The following is a 16,430-nucleotide window of genomic DNA, read 5'->3' as shown; positions in this document are numbered from 1 at the left end:
CAAAATAACAATTATTTCAAACAATAGTCTTGCCCGTAGGCCTATGTAAATGAAATGATTCTACATCTACAGCAGCAACTCTTGCTCCATTTCCATCAGTAGAATCACCTCCTCTTCCTCAAGAGTCCTACTTCTCCTTGGTCCCTGCAACGAATTGCAGATGTCAGAACCATAGGCGGTATCTAATACCCAAGTAGAAATTTGGCTTAATGACATATTCACTTCTATCATGAACATACCTGAATCAGAAGTGGTAGTCTTACTACCCTTCTTCTTCTTCAATTCTGCAAGGTAAACCTTGCAGTTCCTCTTCCAGTGCCCCACCTTGTTACAGTGAAAGCAAACAATTTTGCTCTCAGGGTCTTCAGCTTTTGGTGGAACCGGCGTTTTCTCACCTACTTTCTTCTTCTTGGAAGAGTTCCTCTTCCTTTTCTTAGGATTGGAACCTTCACCAATTAGAAGAACAGAACTCTTCTTAGGGGAAAAATTCGATTCCGCAGTCTTCAACATGTTGTGGAGTTCAGGCAGGCTGACATCCAACTTATTCATGTGAAAGTTCACAACAAACTGCGAGAACGAACTCGGAAGCGATTGCAAGACCAAGTCTTGGCTCAGCTCCCCATCCATGGCAAAACCAAGTTGTTCAAGATGTTCAATCAAATTGATCATCTTAAGTACATGGTCATTCACAGATGATCCCTCAGACATCCTACAGCCGAACAGCTCCTTCGATATCTCATATCGAGCTGTCCTCCCTGCCACATCATACAACTCTTGTAGATGCACGAGGATAGTGTGAGCATCCATAATTTATAATCCAAAAGAAGCAATGATGTATAGTATGACCTTTCAGCCAGAATTGTTAGAAAAGATAAAGAGATGTCAAGAAGAGATAATGGATCAAAATGTTAACAGTTTAGTAGGAGGAAAGTTATGCATTCAGAAGAATGGTCACGGTATTCTCAGATTTTATTCCAGAATTTGGATGCCAAAAGTGACAGAAATTAAAGAATGAGATCCTACAGGAAACTCACAATTCTAAGTATTAAATCTGTAACGCCCTCCAGATCCGGGGTAAAAGTCTGAGGGTTACTAGCTAATCACCAAACCTATACAATTTGATTAACAAATAATAAAGAAATAAATCTAAACCCCTTTAACATTAACCAGGATCTTTTTAGGTTGAAGTATGAAAACAAGAACCTCTAACTACTTTTATTACAACCCAAATTTAAAATCTCACAAACTCTCTTTATTACAAACCATTTTCTAATCAGTTTTAAACTAAGTTCATCTCTTATTCAAAAACACACACACATTAACTATCTACACTCCACCTGTTCGGGCAACTCAAAGCTTTCTTCCTGGATTGGGATCAACACCTTGGGTATGAGAGGATTTCGAGGCTCGACGCGCTTCTTTACCACTCAAGTCCTGATGGGTTTCATATTCCTTCTTAACTGAAAATAATAAGGTGAATAACAACAAAAAGGGTGAGCTAAAAATTGCTCAACAAGTCCGCAAAATATAAACAGTGTTAAAGCATTTTAAATGAATCCGTAACCCGGGTATATCTGCAAAGATATAACCCCACGAGAATAGAAAGAAGGCCATTATTGACGAATAGAAACGAACTAAACTGGACTCAAGTTCGCATCTATGCCCTGTTGATCAGCCAGGATACAGTGCAGATCTATATCTCACTATATAGATCCTGTCGGGCACCTAGGCACTACGGCCCATCTCAAGGATACAGTTGTGTCTCGGTCCTTAGGATTAAGTAAACTTAATCCCCAAAGTATTATTATCCAGTCCCTGGAATAGCAACCGGAATAATCGATATGATTTGACATATTCTAATCACCAGGATATATCAATAATTGTGAGTAACAATTGGAATATGAACAATAAAGTCAAATAAAAAGGATAAGCAATAATCGAAATGAAATATGACCAAGAGAATCAAAAGAGTGCAAGCGTGATAAGAATCTGAAGAAATATCACTATTATGAAAATAGAATAGGGGAGAAACTTGCCTTCTGCGCGACTCACTGCAATTAAATCACCTTCGTCTATCACCTACTCAACCTGCCTTGCTGGCTTAGCTTCTGTTAGAAAAATAGATTGGTTAAGTCATTTCGTACTTCAATTGCATCTTGAATCGACTTCACATCGTTCATATTATCTACCCATGCGCTTATGACTGACTCGTATATTTACATATTAGCAAGTAAGACTCAATTAACCATATAATACACATAATCACATAACCACATAATCATTTTTATAGTTAAAATAATTTTTAGAATCAAAATTGACTCGCTGATCGCTCAACTGATCACCATCTAACTCGTTTCCCATTTTTCAGTAATTTTTCGGACTCTTCTCGGCACGCACTTCGACTGATAATCAAATAAATAACAAAATCAACTAATTTCTAGAAGAAATTAGGTTTTAATATTATTTATAATGAAAAGAATTCATTTTTCTGAGTCAAAGGGCTTTCGTTTTGCTCAAATCCGACTAACGGTCTAATTAATATCAATTAAACACTGATAATTCAATTTATTATTCAATATAAATCATTATTACTAATTTTTAAATCCTAAAATAATTTTTAAATAATTATAAAAAAAATCAGAGTCAAAAATAATTTTTCTAAAATTTTTGGAATTAAAATGAACATGTTATGATTTATTGAAAATTATTTGATTGATTATCGAAGTAATTAATCATTTTTAAATAATTAATAAATAATAAATAACTAATAAATAATTAATAAATAATTATTTAATAATTTAAAATAATTAATCCCTAATTATTAGGATTAATTACAATTTATTACAAATATTTACAATTTATTATTACTTACTCGATTAGATCGATTATTTATAAATAAATAATCGATACAATTAGCTGTTACATTATTTATCGAATAAATAAGTTATTATTCGAATCATATTCCAATTCAACGATCAACTACTCATATAAATACGAGTTACTCGCATTCCTCGTATAATTATTAAACTACTACGATTATTATTACAGCTTATATGATTTAATCGATTATCTGTATTTAATTATCCGTTACAAATAATTATTCTGATATTCTTCGTATATTTAACTATCGCTCGAATAATAATAATCTATTTATCGCTCACTTACTCGTTTTATTTAACTAATTATCGAATCTTTAAATCATAATATTAGATTAATTTTAATCCTTAATTATTAAGTAATTACTTAATTACTAAATAATAAATAATTAGATAAATAATTAGATAAGTAATTAAATAATTAAGTAAATAACTAAATTTGAATTCCTAAATTAATAAAAATAATTTAGGAATTATTAATAATAATTTTCAGAATTTAAATCTAATTTTATTAGATTTTTAGAATTATAAAAACTGATTTTTGATTTTATAAAAATATAATTAAATAATTGAAATTCAGAAACACAAACAGGAAAACAGATTGTGGGTTTTCAGGATCAAAACCGAGTCATCGTTCCGGGTTAACAGGTCGGTAATCGGGTTTTCAAGAACACGGTCAACCAGCCGGATTCTGCAGCAACTCCGGCCACCGGTCGAGTTTTCCGACGAGTTCGATTCACGCTCCCAGGACCTCGTTTCCTCCAGTTTCTGATGCCAATCGATTCCCCACGGCTGCAGCAACTTCACCGCCAAATCATCTTCGTCCCATCGCCATCCTACCTCCATCTCTGGCCAACATCCGAAGCTTTCCGGTGGCTTCAGCGGAAAACAACCCCTCCCCCGAAAACGCAACCAAACTTCACAAAATTTATCGCAAATCAAAGATACAACCTCTTATAATCATTATCAATAACCAAAATCTGTCAATAACATCTATAATTTACTGAAAACAAAAATCAAAAATTTGAAAAACCAAGAACTCGTTCTTAGTCTTCCTGGGGTTATATAATCAAAATAAATATATGAAATCACTCCTAAACTCGAGATAAAGCTATCTGAATCAACCAAAATATCAAACGATTCTTAAATTAAACACCCCTAAATCGAACATGAACCCTAAAAATCGAATTGAAATTCCCATATATAAAACATGAAATTGATAGCAAAATCAGATAGTAGAGCTCAAGAGCTTTCGATTGACTACTTACATGTCTGATTTGGAGGTCGGAATCACGATCAAATCTCTGGTTGAATTAAGAACACCAAACCCTAATTTCTGGAAATTTGGGGAAATTGCAGAATTTTTCTGATTTTTAATTAAATAATTAATAATAATTAGGGTCTTTATAGTATGAAAAATAATACCCCTAAATAAAATTAAGGGGTTAATTACACTCCTAATAAAAATATTTGGCCATAATTTTCATAATTTTTGAGTATTAAAATTTAATTTATAATTATTTTATATATATAATATATATGCCAAAATTTCCCAAAAATTGTGAATAAGCAAAAATACAAAGAAATGGTATAAATAAAAGTCCTATAATTTTATAAAAGTAAAAATATGATTTTTGTGGGGTTTTTAACACCCAATGGGGCCCGGAAAAGTCATTTTTCGCAAAACGAGAAAATTTATAAAATGTCTAGATGTTTAGAATAATGCGATGGTAAAAGTCGTTTGATGAAAAATAATGCCCATTATTTCATTTGAAATACTGGCTCTAAAATCATGGTTTGCGTCGTAAAACGTTTGAAATGAAACTTATGAATGCAAAATAAAATATCTGAAAAATATCTTAAAAATACCGGAATGACACAGAATACACGTAACACGTAGCAATTAGGGTTTGACAGATAATTACACATAATAACACATTAATACACATAATTTATTATAAATATGATATAATAAAGACGTAAATTTCCCAGACGTTACATCATTCCCCCTTAATAGGATTCTGTCCTCAAAATCTCATTATGAAAACAAATGAGGATATTTCTCTAACATTTCACTCTCAAGTTCCCAGGTTGATTCTTCAACCATAGGGTTTCTCCACAAAACTCGCACTAAAGCTACAGACTTATTTCTCAACATTTTCTCTCGCCGATCTAAAATTCTTATCGGTTGTTCTACAAAAGACAAATCAGGTTGGATATCTACCAGTTCATATTCTATGACATGCCTAGAATCAGGATTATATCGCTTAAGCATCGATATGTGAAACACATTGTGAATATGTTGCATATGAGGCGGTAAAGCTAATTCGTACGCAACTTTTCCCACTTTCCTCAAAACTTCAAACGGTCCGACGTATCGCGGCTTTAATTTACCCTTGTTGCTAAATCTGGTTAATCCTTTCCATGGCGATATTTTGAGTAACACATGTTCTCCTTCTTGGAAGTCCATATCCTTCCTTGCTTGGTCTGCATATTTGCGTTGCCTATTTTGCGCTGTGTCTAATCATTTCCAAATAAGTTCAATCTTTTCATTAGTCTGTTGGATTAATTCTGGACCCAAAACTTTGCATTCTCCAACTTCATCCCAATGTACTGGTGATCTGCATTTTCTTCCATATAAGGCTTCGTACGGTGGCATTCCAATGCTTGCGTGATAATTGTTGTTGTAAGAAAATTCAACCAAAGGTAAGTGTTAGGGCGAAAACACGCGCTAATATTCACGCAAGTATACGCGTTCGCAAGTAATATAGAATACTTTCTAGTTCGTTCCCACAGAGACTCAGACTAATTATGTTCAATTAAACTCACTCACCAATGTATGATTACTTCTCAATGTTAAGACAATAACACTTAGATTTAAATAACTAATTATTAACTACAATTAACTACTAAAATTTATCACTTAATTAACACTTCGAATTAACAATATTAAAACACTCATGAGATCACAACTTCATTACTACTTCCTTCAAGAGTCATTGTTATTACCCTTAGCATGCAACAGTGATGATATTAATCGAATAACACGAAACTGATAAAAGCCAACTTTCATTGTACTAATACCATTCTACCAAACATCCACAATTAAGATAGAAGTTGAATAGGCATCAATTATGTTGAGTCCCTATATGTCTACAGAAATTGACAACATAATGATTTAAGAACAAGTTATTCCTTTTGATTACACGGGGCGAATAAAACGGTTAGAGTTACCCACTAATCATGCAGACTCGTACATGAACCTATGCTAGCATGGCAAGTTCTAAATCTCGAGATCCACCGTCGCTTCATAAGAGATTAACACCCTATCTTATATGTTCGCGACACACATAAGACGAATACGCACAACCAATACTAGATATCATACAATCATCACACACTAAGGTATTAAACAACTAACTAAAGAATTCCATAGTAAATCCGTTATGACCCCATGATCACGATTAGCCCATGCTAGCACTTATCGTCATCATGGGTTCATATGAAAACATGATAAATAAACACAAAAGAATAATAACTAAACTAATTATATTAAACCAGAGTACGTCACAAGAGTAAATAGGTTCAAAGCAAAGAAAACTAGCATCCAACGTTACAACAAAATAAAGAATTAAAAGAAAATATGCTTCCTCTTCGTTGCGGTGTGCTAAAACGGTCTTCTTCCTTATCTCCTTCGCTCCTTGATTAATACAACGATCCAACACACGTGAAACGTCTCTGAAATCTACTTATATAGGAGTCCCATAAAACTCAGATTACTCAGAAGTTGGAAGCCAAACAGAAATAGGAGTCTAAAATAATTAATCTGATTTTCCGTCCCTGCGCGGCCGCTCAGCATAGCTGAGCGGGCGCTCAGCTTCCTACGCGACCGCTCAGCGGCGCTCAGACCCCTACTGGAAAATGGTCTATTTTTGCTCCGTTTCTTCGCTGTAATCTGCTCCTCTCTTCCCTCTTGCAATGCTAGACACATGCCATGGCTTATTTTTGATGAATTCTCCCCCGAAATGCAACTAATACCCTGAAATGCACAAACACTAGAAAAATGCATCAAATACACAAAATACTTGATTTCAAGACACCAATTTAAGCTATTATAAGACGTTCTAAGTGGTATAAAATGCAACTTATCACACCCCCAAACTTAAATCGATGCTTGTCCTCAAGCATCACAGACTCAAAAACAAAATAAAACATGCATGAATGCAATCTATATGAAATACAGCGATCCCCCTTACTACGACCAAACCAACCAACTTACGACATCTCAACAAATGCAATTAAGCGACTAAAGATCAATCAAATCATGCAAACTAACATACAGCCAGAAACGTGGTGTGTGCAGATGCTTAACAGATATACTTCAGAACTAGATTAATTATTATGACTCAACTATCATCAAGGCAATCACATGATTATACAAAAAATAAAAATTCTAGGCACAAAGTGACTTATAACACTACAAGAATCCTGGAGCTTATTACAGAATCATGCTTTTTATTCATAACAATAATACTTATTTGACCGTGCAATGAGTGAGGTCCACAAAAGACTTATACAATGGTATCCATGTAGCGAGCGTTAGGTTAGCGGATCCCAGACTCTAAAAGCCTTAGGTCACTAGGCACAAAGTCCCCTAAGAACTTAATAACTCGAATACCAAAGAGCCCACTCGTGATCAATTATGCATTAACACTTTATCTTTCTTCTTTTATCCTCAAAAACAATCAGACCATAACAACAATCTAGTCCTTAAGCATTCTCTAAGACTTAGTGAAAATACAAGTGTTTCTAGCATGCATATCAACCTATACGACTCAACATCACTTTAATGCTATCACTACACTCGCATCGACATCACAAATCAGTCGGCAAATTATCGCAAAAGGGATCATGGCATATGCATGAGCTACATGACATGATAAACAAATAAAGCTATAAATAAAAAAAAACTATATGGCAAAAATTATGCAATTATATGAACTAAACTATCATGAATATGCAACTATATGAGCTCTAGAAGAACCAGCCTCCTATTCTGGGCATCAGCCATCCCAGCACCCTCCTGAGCTCTAGAAGAACCAGCCTCATCACGCCTTGGCCTCGCCATAGTAGCACATCGTGCTGGACGCCCTCCTGGAAGCCGATAACCCAGCCCATGCTCCTTGGGCTCACCACCGGTCCACTCCTGCATCGCATTCAGAGTCCCGGAATCAATAGGAGAGGCCGGCAACTGCAACTGCTCATGAGACGGCCACTGAACTCCCACCGCTCGGCAAAGCTTAGTAACCGTGGATGCATAAGGGATATTCATGTGCTTAGCTCCCCTCAAAAACTTCAGAATTCCTTGGTAGATGAACTCACCAAAGTCTACATAGTACTCCTCATTCAAAATTCCCCACAACAACTGCCCACAACAACTGTGCTCTCTCAACTGTGACCTCATGTGCATGCGAAGAAGGCAGAATATTAGCACAAATAAATGCATTCCATGCACGGGCATACCTGTTCATCGCGATCGCCAGAAAGTGATGATACTCATTAGTTCCAGTCTTGAAAGTCCATACTGTGCCCGGCCTACAGAGAGTAACACAAATCAAATCCAAGTCAAAATCCTCAGCAGTCTTCTCATTCCAGTTCTCCTCCGTGGGCTTCCTCTGTCTCTGCCCAATCACACGGCGAATCGTCGCTGGGTGATAATCAACCGTCATCCCCCGGACCACAGAATACCCATTCTTCTCGGCCTTCGCATTCGCATAAAACTCGCGAACCACGCTCATCGGCACTGCTTCAGGCGACTCACAAAAAGCTATCCACCCCTTCTCAGCAATCATAGGCAACAACTCACCATCCCTCCCCGATGGTAAAAATCCCCTCTCCTTCAGAATCGGCTTCCCCAGAAGCCTAGTGTACTCCTCCTCAGCAGCCCTATCATTCAAATGAGGCCTCGCAGCAGTACCCCTCAAAGAATCAGCAGTAGGGACAGTGCTGCTGCTATCAATAGTCCTTGCTCTCTTGGGTGCCATCAAATCTGAATAAAAGTGCTTGAGATTTGTGTTTTTGTGTTTGGGAGAGAGTTGAAGTGTAGAAAGTGCATGGGAGATATATGGGATAGGTGTATGTATATATAGGGTATGGATTAGGGTAGAATTCGATTAGGAGTGGGTTTAAGGGTTGAAATCATGGGATAATGGGGAATAGGTCGTGGGTTTATGGGCTGTATTTTTTTTCTGATTTTTTTTGGATTTTTATTGAACTAAAAAAGAATTTCTCCCAGCCGACCCCTGAGCGGTCGCTCAGCAAAGCTGAGCGGTCGCTCAACAGAGCTTAGCGGGCGCTCAGGAGGCTACTGGAAAAAAAAAATTCTAGCCCGGTTTTTCTGATTTTTTTTGTGGTTTTGGATAGGTTATTAACTTCTAAGGGTTCCAGTAACAACAAATCATGGGTTGCCTCCCACGAAGCGCTTCTTTTTCGTCATTAGCTTCACGTTGCATACCTTCCTCAAGTTGAAAATAAAACGGCACAAACCACTTCTCGGTTTGCCGTGTCCATATAGTAGTGCTTCAAACGCTGATCATTAACCTTGAATGATTGGCCCAGATCATTCTCTAAAATCTCCACCGCTCCATGTGGAAACACAGTTTTGACAATAAAAGGTCCAGACCACCTTGATTTCAACTTCGGAGGAAAAAGTTGGAGACGAGAGTTGAATAACAGAACTTATTGCCCTGGCACGAATAACTTAGGATGTAGCTTCCTATCGTGCCACCTTTTCACCTTTTCCTTGTACATTTTGTTGTTCTCGTACGCTTGGAGTCGAAATTCATCAAGTTCATTAAGCTGAAGCATTCGCTTCTTTCCAGCTACATCTAGATCCAGGTTCAACTTTTTCAACGCCCAATAGGCCTTATGCTCAAGCTCCGCAGGTAAATGACATCCCTTACCATACACCAGTTGAAACGGGGACATACCAAGTGGAGTTTTGTATGCTGTTCTGTAAGCCTAAACAGCTTCATCGAGCTTTAAAGACCAATCCTTCCTTGACGGACAAACAACCTTCTCTAGAATGCGCTTGATCTCTCTGTTAGACACTTCCGCTTGACCATTTGTTTGCGGATGATAGGCAGTAGCAACTCGATGATTCACATTATAACGCTGCATCATAGAAGTGAACTTACGGTTGCAGAAATGCGACCCTTCATTACTTATGATTACTCGTGACGTTCCAAACCTTGTGAAAATCTGCTTATGAAGAAAATTCAACACTGCATTTGCATCATTTATTGGTAGAGATTTGACTTTTACCCATTTTGAGACATAATCGACTGCCGGCAAGATGTACTGATTGTTGCAGGATGAGACAAAAGGCCCCATGAAATCGATTCCCCAAACATCAAAGACCTCGACTTCAAGCATCACATTTAACGGCATCTCATCCTTTCTCGTCAAATTTCCCACTCTTTGGCAACGATCACACCTTAAAACAAACTGATGAGCATCCTTAAACAAAGTAGGCCAGAAAAAACCTGCTTGCAGGATACGAGCTGCTGTCTTCTCACCACCATAGTGTCCTCCATAAACTGTGGAGTGGCAGTCTCGTAATATCCCCTCCGTCTCACAGAATGGGACACATTTCCTGATGATCTGGTCAGTTCCCTGTCTAAACAAATACGGTTCATCCCACATATACCACTTCACCTCATGCAGAAACTTCTTCTTTTAAGCTGTGGTCAAATTAGGAGGTATTATATTGCTGACAAGATAATTCACAATATCTGCGAACCATGGCTCTTCCTCCTGAACTGCGAACAACCGCTCATCCGGAAAAGATTCGTTGATCAACGTCTTATCATGTGAAGTAGACTCGGGATTCTCCAATCTAGAGAGATGGTTAGCTACTTGATTCTCAGTATATTTTCAATCCTTGATCTCTAACTCAAATTCATGTAGTAAGAGCACCCAACAAATGAGTCTCGACTTCGAATCCTTCTTGGAAACCAAATAGCGAATGGTCGCATGATCAGTGAATACTGTCACTTTTGTCCAAAGCAGATAAGATCAAAATTTCTCGAAACCAAAGACTATAGCCAGGAGCTCCTTCTCAGTAGTGGTGTAGTTCATTTGGGCCCCATTTAAGGTCTTTCTATCATAGTAGACCACATGAAAGAGATTATTCTTGCGCTGCCCAAGAACTGCGCCTACCGCATAATCACTCGCATCACACATCATCTTAAAAGGCTCTGTCCAATCTGGTGTTGTAATAACTGGTGCAGTGATTAAACTCTTCTTAAGAGTCTTGAATGCCGTCAAACATTCATCATCAAATTTGAAAGGCACATCCTTCTCAAATCAAGTTACACAGCGGCTTAGATATCTTCGAAAAGTCCTTGATGAAACGCTGATAAACACCCGCATGACCAAGAAAATTACGGATTCCTTTCACAGAAATAGGTGGTGGAAGATTTTCAATGACTCCCACCTTGGCTTTATCCACCTCAAGACCCTTGCTAGAGACCTTATGCCCAAGAATAATGCCTTCACGCACCATAAAATGACATTTTTCCCAATTGAGCACCAAATTAGTTTCCACACACCTTTTGAGCATGGCACGAAGATTATTCAAACATTCATCATACGAATGTCCAAAGACGGAGAAGTCGTCCATGAACACCTCGACATTACTCCCAATCATGTCAGAGAATATAGCCAACATACATCTCTGAAAAGTGGCCGGTGCGCCACATAACCCAAACAAAACTCTGTGAAAAGCAAACGTGCCAAATGGACAAGTGAAGGTAGTCTTTTCTTGATCCTCTGGTGCAATACAAATCTGATTATACCCCGAGTAGCCATCCAGAAGACAATAATACTCATGACCAGCCAACCTATCAAGCATCTGATCAATAAACGGAAGTGGGAAGTGATCCTTCCTCGTGGCCTTGTTCAACTTTCGGTAGTCCATGCATACTCTCCATCCTGTGACTGTTCGAGTGGGGATGAGCTCGTTCTTCTCATTTGCTACCACAATAATACCTCTTTTTTTAGGCACATATTGTACGGGGCTCACCCAAGAACTGTCATAAATAGGATAAATGATTCCTGCATCCAGCCACTTCAGAATTTCTTTCTTCACCACCTCTTTCATGATAGGATTAAGTCTGCGCTGTTGCTCAACAGTTGGCTTACTACCTTCCTCTAGCAGAATCTTATACATGCAATATGAAGGGCTGATCCCCTTGATATCTGCTATGGTCCATCCAATAGCCGATTTGAATTCTCTCAAAATCCTTAAGAGTTTGTCCTCCTCACTACCTGAAAGGTCAGATGCAATAATAACAGGTAATGTAGATGCATCACCTAAAAAAGCATACCTCAAGTGTTCAGGCAATGGCTTAAGCTCCAAGGTGGGTGCCTCCTCAATTGATGGTTTGAGCTTTCCGTCAGCATTTTTGAGGTCAGAAGTACCAAGAGATTCAAACGGCATGTCCAGCTTTCGCCTCCAGGGAGAGAAGCATGAAGATATTGTAATTGCTCGTTGTCATCTTCATCATCACTGTCAAAATCCCCCATTAAGGCCTTTTCTAATGCATCAGACATTAGCATATGATCGAGTTCTGAAGTAACCTCGGAATCAATCGCATCCACTTTTAAGCACTCCTCATCTTCTGTAGGGAATTTCATTGATTTGAATACATTGAAGGTCACATCCTGATCCTGTACCCGCATTGTAAGTTCACCTTTCTGCACATCTATCAAGGTACAGCCAGTGGCCAAGAAAGGTATTCCCAAGATTATGGAAATCTTCTTATCTTCCTCGAAATCCAGAATAACAAAGTTTGCAGGAAAGAAGAGCTTATCCACCTTGACTAGCACATCCTCCACTATGCCTCTTGGGTAAGTAATAGAACGATCAGCCAATTGTAGAGACATGTGGGTGGGCTTTGGATCAGGCAAATCCAACTTTTTAAAGATCGACAACGGTATCAGATTTATGCTTGCTCCCAAATCGTAAAGGCACTTGTCAAAAGACAACTTGCCAATGGTGCAAGGAATGGTGAAGCTACCTGGATCTTTAAGCTTTGGAGGTAACTTTTGTTGCAGCACAGCACTGCATTCTTCCGTTAGAGCAACGGTCTCAAGGTCATCCAGTTTCACCTTCCTTGAAAGAATACTCTTCATAAACTTCGCATAACTAAGCATTTGCTCCAGAGCCTCAGCGAAAGGTATATTGATGTGAAGTTTCTTGAACACCTCCAGAAACTTACCGAACTGCTTATCCAGCTTTTGTTGTTGCAATCTCTTAGGGAAAGGTGGAGGAGGATAAAGTTGTTTCTCCCCTGTATTACCCTCAGGCAGAGTGTGTTCAACAGTAGTCTTCCTTGGTTCCGCCGCTTTCTCCTTTTGCTTAGCTTCTTCATCTCCAACTTCAGCTTCTCCTTCTTTTGCCTTTTCAGCATCAGCAACTTTCCCAGACCTTAAGGTAATAGCCTTGACTTGCTCTTTAGCTTCCTTCCTGCCTGGCACTTCCGTGTCACTGGGAAATATGCCAGGTTGACGATTGAGAACTGCATTGGCTATTTGACCGATTTGATTTTCCAAGGTCTTGATCGACACCGCCTGACTCTTGCACAACAACTTAAGTTCCTCAAAATCAGCACTAGTGGGTGCAGCTGCACCTCCCTGTTGAGGATCTGATTGCCTTTGAGCATACTGTTGTGGTTGCTGGAATCCAGGTGGATTGAACTGTTTACTCACACCTTGCTGATATGGTGGCTGAATAACATTCTGATTATTACCCCAGCTGAAATTTGGATAATTTCTGTTGTTAGGATGATAAGTAGCTGGCACAGGCTGCTGTTGTCACTGATAATTGTTCACATACTGAACAGATTCGTTAACAAGAGAACACTGATCCGTAGCATGAGAACCTGCACAAAGCTCACAGACCATAGCTATTTGATTGACTCCATAGGTAGCCAGAGAATCGACCTTCATAGACAGCGCTTGGAGCTGCGCTGCAATAGCGGTGGCTGTATCGACTTCCAGAATACCTGCTACCTTCTCAGGCATCATCCTTTGAGTTGGGTTTTGATGCTTATTTGCAGCCATAGTCTCAATAAGATTATAAGCCTCAGTATAGCTTTTGGCCCACAAGGCGCCTCCAGCTGCTGCATCGAGCATGGGCCGAGATTAGGCCCCTAAACCATTATAGAAACCAGTGATCACCATCCAATCGGGCATTCCATGATGTGGACACTTTCTCATCATTTCCTTGTAGCGCTCCCAAGCTTCGCACATAGATTCCGTAGGTTGCTGCGCAAATTGAGTAAGAGCACTCCTCATAGCAGCAGTCTTTGCCATTGGATAAAACTTCACCAGAAACTTTTGCGCTAGCGATGGACCCAGCTGGTTCAGAATATAACCAGTCCTTAGCTTTATCCCTCAGTGAGAATGGGAAAAGCCTCAGCTTGATAGCCTATTTAGTCACACCATTATATTTGAAAGTACTGCAGATCTCGACAAAATTCCTTATGTGCATGTTGGGGTCTTTAGTCGCAGCTCCTCCGAAAGAAACAGAGTTCTGCACCATCTGAATAGTGCCCGGCTTGATTTTAAAGGTGTTATCTTGGATAGCCGGATGAAGAATGCTTGACCGAATGTCATCAATTTTAGGCCGAGAAAAGTCCATAAGAGCTGGATCAGCCGGAACAATACGATCACCCATGATTACTGGCTCCTTCTGCTCACTTCCTAAATCCGAATCTTCAAAATCTATCTTCTCCGGAATATCAAGAACTTCGTCTATCTCCTCAGCTGTATCTAAAGTCCTCTTGCGAGTACGAGAACAAGTTTGCATAAACGCTCGCTAAAGTACCTGAAACACAACCGAAAAAAATAAGTAACACGTCTTAATTACTGAGTCCTAACGACCAATAATGGTAAGTACATAAACTAAACAAATACGTCGAGTCCCCGGCAGCGGTGCCAAAAACTTGTTAGGGCGAAAACGCGCGCTAATATTCACGCAAGTATACACGTTCGCAAGTAATATAGAATACTTTCTAGTTCATTCCCACAGAGACTCAGACTAATTATGTTCAATTAAACTCACTCACCAATGTATGATTACTTCTCAATGTTAAGACAATAATACTTAGATTTAAATAACTAATTATTAACTACAATTAACTACTAAAATTTATCACTTAATTAACACTTCGAATTAAAAATATTAAAACACTCATGAGATCACAACTTCATTACTACTTCCTTCAATAGTCATTGTTATTACCCTTAGCATGCAACAGTGATGATATTAATCGAATAACACAAAACTGATAAAAGCCAACTTTCATTGTACCAATACCATTCTACCAAACATCCACAATTAAGATAGAAGTTGAATAGGCATCAATTATGTTGAGTCCCTATATGTCTACAGAAATTGACAACATAATGATTTAAGAACAAGTTATTCCTTTTGATTACACAGGGCGAATAAAACGGTTAGAGCTACCCACTAATCATGCAGACTCGTACATGAACCTATGCTAGCATGGCAAGTTCTAAATCTCGAGATCCACCGTCGCTTCACAAGAGATTAACACCCTATCTTATATGTTCGCGACGCACATAAGACGAATACGCACAACCAATACTAGATATCATACAATCATCACACACTAAGGTATTAAACAACTAACTAAATAATTCCATAGTAAATCCGTTATGACCCCATGATCACGATTAGCCCATGCTAGCACTTATCGTCATCATGGGTTCATATGAAAACATGATAAATAAACACAAAAGAATAATAACTAAACTAATTATATTAAACCAGAATACGTCACAAGAGTAAATAGGTTCAAAGCAAAGAAAACTAGCATCCAACGTTACAACAAAATAAAGAATCACAAGAAAATATGCTTCCTCTTCGTTGCGGTGTGCTAAAACGGTCTTCTTCCTTATCTCCTTCGCTCCTTGATTAATACAACGATCCAACACACGTGAAACGTCTCTGAAATCTACTTATATAGGAGTCCCATAAAACTCAGATTACTCAAAAGTTGGAAGCCAGACAGAAATAGGAGTCTAAAATAATTAATCTGATATTTCGTCCCTACGCGGCCGCTCAGCTATGCTGAGCGGCCGCTCAGCTTCCTACGCGACCGCTCAGCATAGCTGAGCGGGCGCTCAAACCCCTACTGGAAAATGGTCTATTTTTGCTCCGTTTCTTCGCTGTAATCTGCTCCTCTCTTCCCTCTTGCAATGCTAGACACATGCCAAGGCTTATTTTTGATGAATTCTCCCCCGAAATGCAACTAATACCCTGAAATGCACAAATACTAGAAAAATGCATCAAATACACAAAATACTTGATTTCAAGACACCAATTTAAGCTATTATAAGACGTTCTAAGTGGTATAAAATGCCACTTATCACACCCCCAAACTTAAATCGATGTCTGTCCTCAAGCGTCACAGACTCAAAAACAAAATAAAAACATGCATGAATGCAATCTATATGAAATGC

General features: G+C 38.5%; 1 non-coding gene across 1 annotated transcript; it reads left to right on the top strand.

The window, feature by feature from the left end:
• Positions 1–14,133: 14,133 nt before the first annotated feature.
• LOC141681266 (small nucleolar RNA R71) lies at positions 14,134–14,240 on the top strand. Its single transcript, XR_012558706.1, has one exon. It is a non-coding gene; the product is annotated as a small nucleolar RNA R71 (small nucleolar RNA).
• The last annotated feature ends 2,190 nt before the right edge of the window (positions 14,241–16,430 follow it).

Source organism: Apium graveolens, chromosome 8 (genome assembly GCF_009905375.1).
Source record: "Apium graveolens cultivar Ventura chromosome 8, ASM990537v1, whole genome shotgun sequence".
NCBI lineage: Eukaryota > Viridiplantae > Streptophyta > Magnoliopsida > Apiales > Apiaceae > Apium > Apium graveolens.
Note: the sequence above shows the minus strand (reverse complement) of the source record. Positions and strands in the feature narration are given on the sequence as shown.